The following is a 12771-nucleotide window of genomic DNA, read 5'->3' as shown; positions in this document are numbered from 1 at the left end:
CTGTCGCCAGTGGTCGGCGGAAGGTGCACGTGCCCGTCGACCTGGGACCGGACCGCAGCGACGCACGGATGCACGCCAAGACCGTAGGATCCTACGCAGTGCCGTAGGGGACCGCACCGCCACTTCCCAGCAAATTAGGGACACTGTTGCTCCTGGGGTATCGGCGAGGACCATTCGCAACCGTCTCCATGAAGCTGGGCTACGGTCCCGCACACCGTTAGGCCGTCTTCCGCTCACGCCCCAACATCGTGCAGCCCGCCTCCAGTGGTGTCGCGACAGGCGTGAATGGAGGGACGAATGGAGACGTGTCGTCTTCAGCGATGAGAGTCGCTTCTGCCTTGGTGCCAATGATGGTCGTATGCGTGTTTGGCGCCGTGCAGGTGAGCGCCACAATCAGGACTGCATACGACCGAGGCACACAGGGCCAACACCCGGCATCATGGTGTGGGGAGCGATCTCCTACACTGGCCGTACACCACTGGTGATCGTCAAGGGGACACTGAATAGTGCACGGTACATTCAAACCGTCATCGAACCCATCGTTCTACCATTCCTAGACCGGCAAGGGAACTTGCTGTTCCAACAGGACAATGCACGTCCGCATGTATCCCGTGCCACCCAACGTGCTCTAGAAGGTGTAAGTCAACTACCCTGGCCAGCAAGATCTCCGGATCTGTCCCCCATTGAGCATGTTTGGGACTGGATGAAGCGTCGTCTCACGCGGTCTGCACGTCCAGCACGAACGCTGGTCCAACTGAGGCGCCAGGTGGAAATGGCATGGCAAGCCGTTCCACAGGACTACATCCAGCATCTCTACGATCGTCTCCATGGGAGAATAGCAGCCTGCATTGCTGCGAAAGGTGGATATACACTGTACTAGTGCCGACATTGTGCATGCTCTGTTGCCTGTGTCTATGTGCCTGTGGTTCTGTCAGTGTGATTATGTGATGTATCTGACCCCAGGAATGTGTCAATAAAGTTTCCCCTTCCTGGGACAATGAATTCACAGTGTTCTTATTTCAATTTCCAGGAGTGTATATATATATTAATCCCTCTTATTCAAGAAAAATACACTGTATCAGCATATACCCTACCAGAGTTTGTACTTTGATGGGTTTTGACTTACCACTTGCAGCACCAACTACTCTGCAATTTTTGATAGGGTAATCAGGTAAATTATTGATTTCATTAAACAACATTTGAAACATTATATTAACTGTAGGTCCAGTCAACCAAAATAACAGTTGGAATAGTTCCATGCATACTAGCTTGCACAATTCCTTCTAATCTCTCTGGACATTTATGATAACTATTTGTCAATTAGTCTCAGATATCAATATCGTCATTTTACCACAACAGACTACTTGTTGGATTTAAACTGCCCAACAGTATTTCATGGCCATCACCAAGGGAGCAAGTTTAACCTGTTTAATGCATTGTCACAGATCATATCTCCTTTGTGACCTCAATAACATTGGGTGTGGGAGTTTGATTTCTCCACTGTGTTTCAACATTATGATTCGACTGCGATGCTGATTGCTGGTAAGTATTATTCACATTGATTTCTTTGGTTAGAGTGACACTGATTACTAGAGTCATTATGATTTGCATTAATTGGTCGATTCTGTGGATGGAAATACTACTGGTTATTACTACTATAATTACTCCATGAAGATGCTCCATTATTTTGATAGCCAGGGTGGTAACTCTCAATGGTTTTCGTCCTTCTGCTATAGATGGAGAATTACCATTTGACAGCTCACAATTCGACATCTGAAGAACTGGTGACAGAGCAACACAGCCAGTGTGAACATCAGCTTATACCTTGTGACTGTGTTGTACTTCTGGTGCAGCGGCATTGCCTAGCTCCCACCAGTGCCATTTCAGTTACTGTTATTGTTATTACCGCTATATCCTACTTCCTCATTCATCAAATCAGTTGAATCTAGAATAGATAGAAAACATTACAAATTCGATCGGGCATTAGTACCACTCCTACTCTGACATCGATCGGTACTTACTCGATATGAATGCATAATACATCTCTGTGACACTCCCTTGTTTAACAATGTAAAGTTCAGGATTGAAAAGGTCCTTATGTAAGCTCTCTTGTATATGTCTGAACTAACATTTCGCTAAAAAAGGCATTCTCAAACAGTTCATACATTTGCCGGCCGCGGTGGCCATGCAGTTCTAGGCGCTCAGTCTGGAACCGCGTGACTGCTACGGTCGCAGGTTCGAATCCAATCTTGGGCATGGATGTGTGTGATGTCCTTAGGTTGGTTAGGTTTAAGTAGTTCTAAGTTCTAGGGGACTGATGACCACAGATGTTAAGTCCCATAGCGCTCAGAGCCATTTGAACCATTTTTTTTGTTCATACGTTTGACAACATTCTGAGGTTTTGCTACCCAAGGGCAGCTTCACCTCAGACAAAGACTGTTATAAATTGTATTTTTTATTGGTCAGACCATCTATCGTGTAAGATATCTTTGACAGGTTTACTAAAAATGACCAGGTATACACATTTCTTTTCTGTAGTATATCCTTGTAGGTGTCTGTGTTTTAAGAAAACAGAAGAAATAGTGGTTTCTGGCCCCATGCTCCTAGTCTTAAGGGTTTTCGATAATCAATTACTATTATTCACATCATCATTATAAATGTTCTCAGAAGACACTGGACTAGTCTGAACCTCATGGGCTGGCCCGTTTCTTACTTGTTCCTTAATATCGTTCCACTGCTCTTCAATGTTATTCTCTTCTTTATTCACACTAAACAATTCTTGATTGTCTGTACTGAAGTTCTTTGCCTGTATATACTTCAGTAATGGTTTGTTGTACCAGCTTTTTTTTTTAAATCTTGAGAGGTGGCGTGCCTTTCTGATGGACACAGTGACCTGTCCCCTCTCATAGTTACATACATAGTAATTCGATTTGGGTAATTACAGCTGAGAATAGTCATTACAAGGTTAGTATTGAGAACTTGGAAGATATGAATGTTTCCCCTCTAATTGCACTCAGTGAAGAGTTGCTATTTCCTCCCACGCTGCGTCTCTCGTCACCTGTGTCGCCCGGAAAGACAGGAGTATTCTGCTGGGGATGAAAGGGTTGTGCCGGCTGGTGTGAGGGACTAGAGTGGAGGCTGCCCAGACGCCGACATTTTCATAAGAGCGGGCCGACACACTCACAGAGGGTTTGAAGGAGCGCCTGGGGTGAGATATTCTGTTAGTTCGCGGAACTTCTTCTGGTGGGCTACGAGCAAGGTGTGGGAACGACTTGAGTTCCCAGGCAGTCTTGATGGACAAATTCCCGCGTTTTCTGTAAAAGAATAACTATGATTAGCTTGCTCAGGGAATAGCTCCGTGACGTAGCAAAATCGGCGCAGAAATTGGCGCCAAGTATCTCCATTGGTGGAATAGTAGTGCTTCGGCGATAAAGCGGAATTTTCCACCGGTTATCAAGTTGCTGATTGGCACGTTTAACCACGGCCACTATAGTTGGGGTGGTAATGTTCTGTGTTCAGCTTGTACAGGTGCTCTTGGAAGAGTCCAGTCTCGCTTTTCGGTCTGAGTAGGTTACAACATTGAGCACTACCTGCTCTGGAAAGCCTGCTTCAAATTGGCTGTTTAACATACTTTCGTTTAATAGTACCTGTCTGACGAAGTTGGTGAAGTTTCGCCTTCAATGTAACTTCCCGGCAGCTGGCAATTGAGCGTTTTGCATACAAACGGCCTATATTGTCCTTCTTGAGCAGTTTTGACTTAAGTTGACTGTATTGGAATTACTGTGTAACTTCGCGGGTTAAAATCAATAACTGTACCGTCAGTGATTGTGTGGCGAGCTTTCTTCGTCTCCCTCAGAGGCGCATTTGAGCTCCAAGGAAGTCTTTAGTCTGGAACAACCAGGCCAATATAATTTGTATTGGGCTACACTCGCGACGTTATCATCACCACGACAGGACTTCGAAGCAACCAGCCATCGCCTCCGGTAAGCCAGATCGTGTTCTTGCAGTAAAGAAGACAGCCGGGTAATGTATGTCAACAGCACTGGCAGATTAGGGAATTTTACTATGTGGTAATCAGAGCGCAGCAGAGTGTGCTGTTTCCATTCTTTCTATCTTGGATCTGTCTTGAGTTATTGTCTAAGTTCTCACTACTGTTGTAGCGCCTTTAATGTTGGGTTTGCTGGGTGTTTTTTCTTAAGATTTGAGTTGCAAGTAATTAGCTAGATATACCACTTGTTCAAAAATATCACAAGCTAGTTCATGGACAACTTCACCTTCACAGCAATTGTCTGTATATCAAATAGTCGTATTGTAAATGTTTCATGTGTTCTTCCATTTTGCATGTAGTCATAATAAATCCAATTGTTATTTTGAACAGAACTTTCATTCTATAGGTAGGTAGAGCAACCCTTTCCTCTATCACGACATTAATTAAACTTCCCATTGTAAAATTAATTTTTATCGAATTAAAATTATTGCAGGTGCCAAACTCTTCTGTACACTACTTGCAGGGTCGATTACAGTAAGTTTGCGTTGGTTTTTAATCCATGTGCAACAGCAAAAGTTGGAGTTAAAAAAGGGGAGCTTAGGGCATCTTTTCTGTATGCAAATTCCAACCGAATGTAGTGTTAAACACACTGCTAGCCCAGGCACCTCGCAATCTGTCTCTAACCTTTCTGTTATTTGATCATCTTCTTTCTTAAAAACTTATCTACCTTCTCTTTGTGTCTGGTGGAAAGATCCTCAGCCTGCTTTACTATTTCCTGAAATGTTGATTTTAAAGTGTTTTGTTCTAATTTTAAGGTTCCAAAGTCCTCAATATTTTTACTGATTCAGTGACACCCATAATAGTATTTTGTAATGCCAAAATTTAATTTGTCCCAATTTCAAGACCACCTCATCCAACTCAGTCATGTGAATTGCAACTTTGAACTTTAACTGTTGGTTTCACTTTGAGCCTGTTCAGTGATGTGTTGAATGTGACTAACCAAACAGTCTTGTTTTTATTCATAGTGTTAAAGACTCTAATCAACACACCAACATCACTAACCAACTATCTATTTGACATGTTTTGTTATTAATTGTCAAACCACTTATCATAGCTTCCTGGTGGCTAATTTTTAACATCTTAATATACAAGTTAATATTTTAGGGCTACTGTTATATATATTACAGTTAACACTTAAACATATCACAGTTGGTATTAGTCTGCAGCACATTGTTGATGACAAGTGTTTCTTTGTAAACAAAAGCACATCACAATTAAAAAGTGTGAATGATCAGCCAAGAACATCTACCATCTTTTGACTTATTTATGCAATTAGGATAATTATCAAAATTATTGTGATTTTATTAAACAGCGAATTTTGTACCCAATATTGGACTCACATAAACAGACCCCATCATTATGAAATTCCACACTTCAGTTCACTGCTGAATGAGGGTACCAGCCCTCCTCCCTATGCAATGTTGTAGCTGATATTATTATTTTACAAGTTTCTTGATCTTTTGTTTTTACCAATTTTTGACCCAATTTTATTCTTTGTCTAAGTAACTCTTGTTCATTATTATAGTTTTTCCTTATTCATTTGCATTTATGTTTAATTCTTATGCACTCCACATGTTCACATGGGAAAGAAATGTACAGTGATGTAATATAAAACTGTGGTTAAAATTATATATACATCACAATAATTATACAGTAATTACAGTTATGTTCTTGGTCGCCAGTGTATCATCGTTTAAATGCGATCTGAGCAAGAAGGAATTACAAAAAATCTTCTAGTTTTAACAAAGGTCCAGTGTCAGATTGATTCAATAGTAAATTGTGGTTTCATATCGCACAAAAACGCTCATTATATAGGTGAGAGTGGAAACTGTTCTCAGCTTTTACATAATAATATTGTTATGCTTGAATCCCCCCCCTCTCTCTCTCCAATCATCATTAAATATGTGAACCTGATTATTTCTTATAGTATTAACTGACTTGGTTGAAACTTTTATGACAATGAATCTTCAAATTATAAGTGTGTCAGTTTCTCTTTGTGCTGTTAAGATGAAACAAGCAGGTTCTATGTTATAAATATAAATGATAATTATCTCCAATAGTTGGACATAGATGATCCACTAAAAAAAAGAAAAAATAAGCATTCAATATTTAGTGAGCACTGTATGGTAATGAAATGAAGACACACATTGCAAGTGGCCATTGAAATATTTCCTATTATTTAAGAATGCTTATGAGGTCCTTCCATCCTGTAAGTTACAACCAAGAAGAGAAAGATGAAAGAAACAAATTGACATAGATCTTTGTTTGCTCATGGAAACAAAAAATTAATAAGTGATACAAAGCAAGTACTTGAAACTGGAATATAAATATATTTAAACGTTTTGCAAGTTTCTTCTCAGTAAAAACATTTTATTTTTTGTTTGATTAAATATCAATATTCACTCAAGATGGCTTACACAGTTCAAGGCTAAAAATACCATTGTGATGTTTCAGGACAGTAAAATGATTTCGATTCACACTGAAGCAACACAGAGCTGTTTCAATTTTTATTTACTTTCTTTAATATCTAACACTAAATAATTTCTAAAAAAGAACTTAAGTCTAATAATTTGAGCATGTCTGTTCCTTACCAACTAGCTCTATGCCATATCAAATAGAAATTTTACAAACAAACATAGTTGTAATTTCTAAGCTGATGCTGTGGAATCTAAAGTTTGCAATTCTGATTTATTAAAATGGACAGTATGACTTGAACATTAGAATAATTAATTTGTATGGGATTAGTTGGTTTATACTACTGGCTTCGGTTACTTTACTGATCTGGGCGCCATGCTAGTTATTACAAAGTGCATTAGAGACCTTGTACATTGTGCACACAGTCCTGAATGAGAGATGATTATGTGACACTTAGATATAAGGTACCATACAGTTAATCATTTATATTGGTGGGTCCATCTTATTAACCACTGCAAATTAACATAAATATGTGGACAAAATCTTTGCCATTGTATATCAAGAGTTCAGCACAAGCTCAAAGATCAATGTCTCTCAGGGCTTTTTCCAAAGTTTCATTAAGGACCCTGAGACGTTCTGATCCTTTATTTAGTCACAACATAGATATTCACATTCAGTTGCCTCATTCTACCTCCTTCAATACCTCTAACTCAAATTATGTAGGCAGCCTCAATGTACAAAATTCTCCCTGTGGCACAAGGGCAATTTATTCAGACAGAAGTCACAAGCCCTTCTGACTATTTTGAAGAGCCAGGTTTGGTTCACATGATCAGTGAACTTATGATGTCACTCTCCTTTGACTGTTCTTAAGGAACATATTTTCCATGGGTCTGTCTATAACAGATCTTGTGCAGATTCTTCATTGGGCGAAGTTACTATTTCGTTCCGGCTGACTGTGATATGTCTGGCCACATGACCCCCCTTCGTGACCTTTACTTCTCAATGTACCATAATATTGACACTAGCAAATTATGGTAAAATCGTGTGTAACCTATCTTTCTTTCATGTAGTTATCACAGTAACATAACATCCAAAAAAGTCCTATTTTCGTCATCATAACAGAGTTTGGGTTTAAGAATTGTTAATACTCATGGAAAATACACCATCAATAGGAATACTGACTTTTCTGAGCATGAGTAAGCCTGTACTGAATTCTTTAATAAAGGCAATCGCCTGTTTAATTCCAGAGTGTAAGGTGGATATTTTAGATAAGGTGTATATTATGCCTACCACTCGCAAATGAAAAGAAAGCTCTACACTTCAGGTTTTCATGTTGTTTTCATACTTAGTGATACCCACCAAACCAAGAGTGAATTATCAGCATCAGGATGAGAGCTACAACTAACTTAATGTTAGCATATCATTTGAAATAAATACTAGTTAGTTGTAGACTTATTTGAAAACAAGATACACATAAGCAGATACTTTGACAGTGTAGCATTCTGGTTACCAACCTGAAACATACTTTGATTTAATTATTGAAAATAATCATTGTTAACTATTACTTTGACAACAAATGAATTTCATCAGGTTACCTTCCATTCAGAAGGCTGTTGCATGCAGGGACTGTTATATTGACTTGTAAATAATAGATTTCATCTATCAGTCATCCTTTTTAAATTTTATTGGCAGATCTATATTTCAGCTAGAAACTAGCCATTCTCAATGCACTATCATTTTTTATCAATGCATGTGATGCCTGTTGGTAGGGCTTCATCCACAGTTCAATAAAATCTAGGTCTGCCAATAAAATTTAAAAAGGACGACTGATAGCTGAAATCTATTATTTACAAGACAAATGAATTTAACTGAAATAGGTTAAACAAGGTAACACATTTCAACAAATGTTTGAACTAGTGGCATTTAATTCCATTAATGAATTAATAAATTATGATGGGACTTTGACACTGTCATTTCAGATTTATACATTTTGTCGAAACGTATTTTGGAAATCAATTAACTCTTCCCAAATGACAAAAGGAGGAGGTTTTGGAATGTTCTTACATAATTAATATTAAAACAGAAGTACAAAAGTTTATAAGACTATGTTGTTCATAATTCAAAATATATGAACTGAGAGACTGTTCCTCCCTTATATTCAACCAAGTATGAAATTACATAAAGATTCTTGCCTTGTAACGGTTGAATACATGTTGTTGATGGTGGCAAAGAAGTTACATAATTTCTTCATGTCTTATGTATTGTTAATAATGGGCCGCTATGTTACCAACTAGAGCCATTGTTACTGCAGTGATTGCGGTGTAATTATTTGACCAGTGCACATGTCCAGAATTTCTTGCATCCATTACCATAAAATTTTAAAGATGATTTACAGTGCTGTAAACTTTTGACACCCTATTCTAAAGATGTCGTGATTTATATTTAGATTTCATCGTACATAAACAGATATTTTTGCTACAACTTTGAGTCGGTTTTATGTGCATTCACTTATTGGTATCTAGCCTCAATCAAACTCAAAAACACTTTTAAATTTTTTAAGCATCAGTACATTTTACACTATTATTAGAATGTATTAAATAATTTCACTTTTGTGACTGGCATCATGTTGTGTGCGCACTAGCGATCGCCTTCCCTTACATTGTACGTTCATAATTCTTACAATGTCGGATATGACCAAAAGAACAGACACTATATATATATATATATATATATATATATATATATATATACCTGCAGATGCAGGGTCACACATTGTTGGGAGTCCTTTTGATTCTATTAGTAGATAGGAAGTATTGTAAACATACTAAAGAAAAAAAAATTTACAGAAATACTGCATATCCTGCAAAATCACTGAAGACTTTAATTTATTTTCCCAATTCCCACGCCACTACAGTCACCGAAATGGGAAAAATCTTAGGATCATTTAAGTCATACCTCGGCTCTAACAATTCTATGCCAAGTCAGACATTTATTGACTTTCCCCATTGATTTCAATCAACGCCCACTTGCAGCCAATGTCTGTAATTTCTTAGTGTCTTAATTCATAATGACTGCTGGATCAATATGGTCGATCTGACGCCGATCTGCGACCACCATTAGTCTTAAATATAAGAAAACAAAAATAAAATATTGAATCAGCAGCTTTAGGCAGTTTGAAGATATGCCCTGAAGGGTAAATTTTTAATATTTGTTATGTTCTTTTCCTCACTGTTCAAAATTAATTTTATGCTATTTACGCAGTATGTTCTAACACAAACTTGCTTGAATCATGAGTTGTACATTACTGTTTCTGAAAATTGCAACACGAAGAAGAGACATGTGGTTACAATGAAATTTATTGTACAGATTAAAAGCATGTGAATACACAAATGATTAGAATTATATAACTGAAAGTGCACTTTGACTATAAGAATTCATTACAGAGTGGAGCTGCTACATGTTATAATCAGAGCCTTTATGTGTTGTGGAATGAAGTAAAAGAGGGCCTTTGTATGCTGCTGGGGAACACACTGACAACCGGTTTTCAGGTGCACCCATAAAGAGTCGACAGTGATGCAGGACGACAAGAATAAAAACTTGCCAAACGACCATATGCAGACGTGCTTGATGGACTATTTTTGAGACAAACGTGCAGGTCAAGGAAGAAGGCTCGCACATTTTTCGTCACATATGGCCAGGCTATGTCCTGCTGAAATATGGCATGTGGAGCTGGTTCAGATTGGCTTCGAAGTGTGGAAGATTGCAAGATTGCGTGTTATATATAGCTAATGGCACCCCACAATTATCATTCTTGGCGTTTGGCCGCTATGCCGTTCAACAATGCAGTCTGCCTTCACCATGGTAGAAAATACTCGAAACACATAGGCGATCATCGCTGTCAGATAAGTTGAAATGGGACTCTTTCAAAAGCACTACATTCTCCCATACAGCATGCTAGTGACGGTGTTAACGTGCAGTCTGAGGTGATGTTAGTTTCTGGTCCGTAGAAGCCGATCCAGTGGTTTGCGTATCACCCTCAGCAAACATAATCGAACCGTCTACGCAGAAACGTCTACGGGCGTTGCCGTAACGAAACAGTGACTCAGCACTGTTAACAAAACTGTTCAGTTGGGTAGGTAACGCGGATGAGATGGCGATCATTCCACGTTGTGGTTAAGTTGTGTAGTCCAGTACCTAACCCTCAACGTGTACGACCTTCTTCCATCCACAGATCACACTGTCATAGCAACGCACCCTGTACGAGCCGCAGTGTGACGGTACGATAAACCCATTTCCTGGATACCATTCATTCTGCCCCATTCACATTGACACACGCTGATACCGCACCCTTTGAGATTGACGAGGCGCACCGGCATTTGCTTGAAGGTTTCCACTTTGTTTGACAGCTTTGTACCACCTGGGCGTGGCGTAACACTAATCTGTCCAGTCACATAAAAGAGGGCGCAACTGAGCCTACGTGCACACCATCATTCAGCCATTTTAATTACTTTTATTATACCCCAGTTCTCACACATCCTCCAATTTTGGTACGATTCACACTATTACTTATGAGTGCTGCAATTTTCATAAATGTTGGTGTACTGTTTATTTCGAATTGGTGCAGGCCTCGTGATATGCACTCCAAAAGTAAATAAATAAATACTACAGCAACCAGTGTGGGAAACGGTCGCCAGTTATGCTCATAGCCCTGTTTAATTGTGGCAATGGTCCTCATGGATCCCGCGAAAACAGCCCAGTTCTTGAACACAGCACATGAACTATCCCAAAGTCCCAAGCGACTGAAAAAAAGCGCGGAGGGGCTCCTGTATTTAATAATGGTAAAATAACGGACCCCCAAAATTGCAGACCAATATCCTTAACATCGGTTTGCTGCTGAATTCCTGAACATATTCAGAGTTCGAATAGAATAAATTTTCATGGAACAGAAAAGCTTCTATTCAAAAATGAGCACAGATATAGAAAAAAGTCGATCGTTTGTAATTCATCTTGTTCTTTCCTCACATGATATTCTGCGAACCATGGATGAAAGTCAACAGGCAGACTGAATAATCTTACATTTACGGAAAGCGTTTGCACATAGCCCCATTGCAGGGTGTTAACGAAGATCCGAGAATAAGGATTAGGTTCCCAGATATGAGAGGGACATGAACGTTTTCCTTGACAGCGTGTAGGTTGTGTATAATTTTGTTTACTTTGAATTAATTTGTTGTGGATTTGAGCAAATTTCTTTATATATATATATATATATATAAAATATTTATATTAATATAATACATTTAATTAAATACATACTTATGAGGTTATTTTATTAATATTAAATGATTATTTTAGTACATATATTTACCAAGTATTAAAGCTACTTATGTTTTTAGCTTAAAATAAGTTATTGTATTATAAATTATATAATCATATGAAATTAAATATTTTATATTATTTTAAGTGGATATAATATATACAATCTATTTTCTTTAATATAAATTATTATTTTAATAAAATTAATTATTTTAATTATAATAATATAATTAACTAATCATCAATGAATAGATTGTTTACTTATTAAATACTTAAGTTAACTTAATATAAAGTTAATTTTATATTCGCCTTTCCTTCCACCGTCCTTACTTGCTCATGCCCTTTCACATCGTTTTGTAACGTTACATCTGAATATTTAATTGATTCGACTGTGTGAAGCATCACACTAGTAACGCTTTGTTCGAACGTTACAAGGGAATCGTCAGTACTGCCCAAGGGAAGTGTGATAGGACCGCTCTTATTTTCTATATGCATGGATGATCTGACGGACAGGGTGAGGAGTAATCTGCGGCTGTTTCCTGAAGACGCTGGTGTAGTTGTTGCGTGATGACTTAGAAAAATTGTAGTTGGTGTGATGAATGGTAACTTGTTCATAATGTAGAAACATGTGAGTTAATGCAAATGAGTAGGGAAAACAACTTTGTAATGTTCGAACACAGCGTTACTAGTGTGATGTTCCACACAGTCGCACCAATTAAATATTCAGATGTAACGTTACAAAACGATGTGAAAGGCAACGAGCAAGTAAGGACGGAGGGAGGAAAGGTGAATGGTCGACTTCGGTTCATTGCGAGAACAGGAAACCGTAGCTCATTATAAAAGAGAACACTTATAGAACATTAGTGCGAGCCATTCTTCAGTACTGTCCGTGTGTTTGGGATTCCCACCCTACTGAGGACTGATTACGGAGCGCTTGGCTCCTTCCATCCAGCCAGAACATACGAGACAACCACCACAGGTAGCCCCGAACGTAG

The sequence above is a fragment of the Schistocerca cancellata genome, chromosome 7 (genome assembly GCF_023864275.1).
Source record: "Schistocerca cancellata isolate TAMUIC-IGC-003103 chromosome 7, iqSchCanc2.1, whole genome shotgun sequence".
NCBI classification, from domain to species: Eukaryota; Metazoa; Arthropoda; class Insecta; order Orthoptera; family Acrididae; genus Schistocerca; species Schistocerca cancellata.
This window is presented reverse-complemented; position numbering follows the sequence as displayed.